The 2,931-nt window shown below is 41.7% G+C and overlaps 1 non-coding gene across 1 annotated transcript; it reads left to right on the forward strand.

Moving 5' to 3' along the window:
- Positions 1-2,379: 2,379 nt before the first annotated feature.
- LOC117940635 lies at positions 2,380-2,496 on the forward strand. The gene has a single exon (XR_004655786.1). It is a non-coding gene; the product is annotated as a U5 spliceosomal RNA (small nuclear RNA).
- The last annotated feature ends 435 nt before the right edge of the window (positions 2,497-2,931 follow it).

The raw sequence follows: 2,931 nt of genomic DNA on the forward strand, positions 1-2,931 counted from the left end.
GCGTGTGTTATAGACACAACTAATTAAACAAGATGCACCATCTTCGTCCCCATCCCTTTCTGCGACTGTCCCCTGTTGTTGCGTGGCAGGCACATTTAACAAGAATGGCCAAGCAACCAAAGGAGCATATGTGAAGTAGGTAAGGGAAGGTACTGTTGAAAGTCGGTGTGCAAATGTGTGCTGATGATTGTGTAACCCTTGCAAGCGACTTATCTTATCAGCCCCCCCCCCAAGCTACACCACCACAACAAACAGCAAAAAACAAAACAAAAACAATATCCCCAATATCGAACCTACACCTAGAGGGGAGACTGCAACCTGAACGCAGCACCTTGGACCTTTCAGCCATCCTGACTGAATAATCCAATGTGTAGTAGGATCTCTCATAGAGATAATAATATGGTAAATCCACTATGTCATGATATAGTAAGTTCTCAGTCATCCAGGTCATAGTTATCAAAGGAAGGTTTCCCTTTTGTCAGCCCAAATATATGGGTTTATGGGGACACGGAAGAAAGTCCTCTGTGTGGAAATGTGCTTGACAATGGCAATACATTGCGCGGGATGTGAAGGCATTTTACCGAGTCTGTACCCTTATATGCAATGCAGGCTAAATCCTGTGGTGGGAATCAAGATCCACCAACGTTTCTGTCCAAAATGTCCACCTGTGTCCAAACATCTGCCTATTAGATGGGACAAAACAGTATATTGGTGGTGGCATGATGAGCTGTGACCTGTACTTCATGTTAACTTGAAGGAGCTCTAAATTTAGACGTAGTTGAACATATTGAAAATATTTCCACAATGTTGACCCAATTACAATTTCATTGTAGGTCTGCTGTGTGTTCTTAAAATTGTGCTTTCTGCTGTAAACTTCTTTTTTTGTGTCAATACGGCTATGTTTCTTTTTTTTAAGTACATACTTGGCCTACATTTTGAAATGCATGCAGGTATACATGCATACAGTGGTATGTATGTGTTTAGGAACCCAGGCTTCAGTTGACTAAAAAGAGGAATTTAAACAATCATCTTTTTGAAAATGATCTGACAGCCTTAATTTAATAAAAATGAAAAATCCAACCTTTAAGGACATTCACTGTGTTGTCCAGCGAAGGTGGTATAGTGGTGAACATAGCTGCCTTCCAAGCAGTTGACCTGGGTTCAATTCCCAGGCATCGCAGCAATTATCATTGTGTGGTTACTTGCTTTATTTGTCTATGAAACGATTGTCGATTTCTGGATTCGTCTATTATTTATATCATAGCGGTGCAATCATTTTGCCCAGGTTTGATTTCCAGGCACCGCAGTTGCATTTACAGATTTTGAAGCCATTTACAACATTAACATTACATTTTTTACCCAGATTTATTCTTTTATTCAGTGATATTTCAATTTCCTCGCGGGAGTCATCCCAAAAGGATTAATAAAGATAAGTCTAAGTCTATCTCAGAAAAAAAGTCCAAAAAATCTGAAAATCTTCAGAGGATGTAGCTCAGTGGTAGAGCTCATTAGAGTCTTTAAAAGAGCTGCAAAAGATGTTACCTCCTGTGGTAATCTGACTGGTAGGGTTATAGAACGTAGTAGTAGACTAAGACCTCCTGGGACACAAACTAAGCGTTATGCTCTCTCTTTTACACCTCATGCTATCAGACAGCCCAACAAACACTTTAAATGTACATGTTTTACAGTCTCTATTTTACTGTATCTATGTAATAAATAAATATACTAGTGTAGTATATTTATTGTAGCATATTTATTATATTACGCTCCGGTCTTTATGGGTGTTATGGCGGGTATTAGCACTGTAGTTTCCATTTTTATGGATGTAATAAATTTGTGATGCCATTAAGTTTACTCTTCAGCAGGCAGAGACATTTCACTTCAAACACTTGCAGCATCAGATGATTTGTTAACATCAACAGACTGGAAAAAGACTCACTGATGATACAAAGCATAGGAATTAGAGGAGGATGGTTTCAATCCATCAACCTCTGGGTTATGGGCCCAGCACGCTTCCGCTGCACCACTCTGCTCTGCTGCGCATACCTGTGGGCTGGAAAATCTGTGATTCACATTGTGAGGGAAGGTGGCAACCAAGGCTCCAACAATTTACGGGTTGTAAAGTTAAACATTTGGTAGACCTTGCCACTATCTTTTATGTGAGCTTCCGGATTACTCACACATTGGTCATTCACATGTAACACTTGTGATTGGCTGGTATTTTAAAAACAGGGCATTGTGAGTACAGATATAAACATCAGTAAGGAGTCTACCAAGTTGCCTCCTATCATTTTAGTTTGGACACCCAGTGAGGCTTACTGCGATGGTTTGGACTGGGTCGACTATGGTTTTCTGCTGCTCTCGAGCAGACGGCAGGACTCACTCTGGTTTCTCTTTATAACGCACAAGTCTTTCGCCTTTTACTAAAGACTTCATTGAAAGGGAACCCCGATGAGTTGAAACTATTTTTGGTGGGCTTTGCTGTTTGGCTGAGCCTTTTGTACTTGTGAAAATTAAGCAGCTCCTATTGCTTCCTGCAGGTGTTTCTGCCTCTGGAGCTGTGGAGTCTGGATCTGTGGTTGAATACACCTGCTGCCTCCATGTTCCTGCTCGACACCCTCTGCTGCAAATCTCAATGTCTCTTTCTTTCTCTCTCTGTCTCTTTTCACCCCCAACCGGTCGATGCAGATGACCGCCCACCCTGACCCATGGTTCTCTCGCTCATAAAACATCAGCCAGGCGCAGTCTCTGTGGCGCAATAGGTCCGCGCACTCGGCTCTTAATCGAAAGAATGGTGGTTTAAGACGTTTCCCAGGGACGTTTGTTGCTTAAATAACCTGAAATGAGCCAACTCTGGGATTTATCCTTCTGCAGAAGACCATAGAGATAACCCAAGTGGCCTTATGTCTATCAGAAGGTACAGTTCTGCAA

Source organism: Etheostoma cragini, unplaced genomic scaffold (genome assembly GCF_013103735.1).
Source record: "Etheostoma cragini isolate CJK2018 unplaced genomic scaffold, CSU_Ecrag_1.0 ScbMSFa_2926, whole genome shotgun sequence".
NCBI classification, from domain to species: domain Eukaryota; kingdom Metazoa; phylum Chordata; class Actinopteri; order Perciformes; family Percidae; genus Etheostoma; species Etheostoma cragini.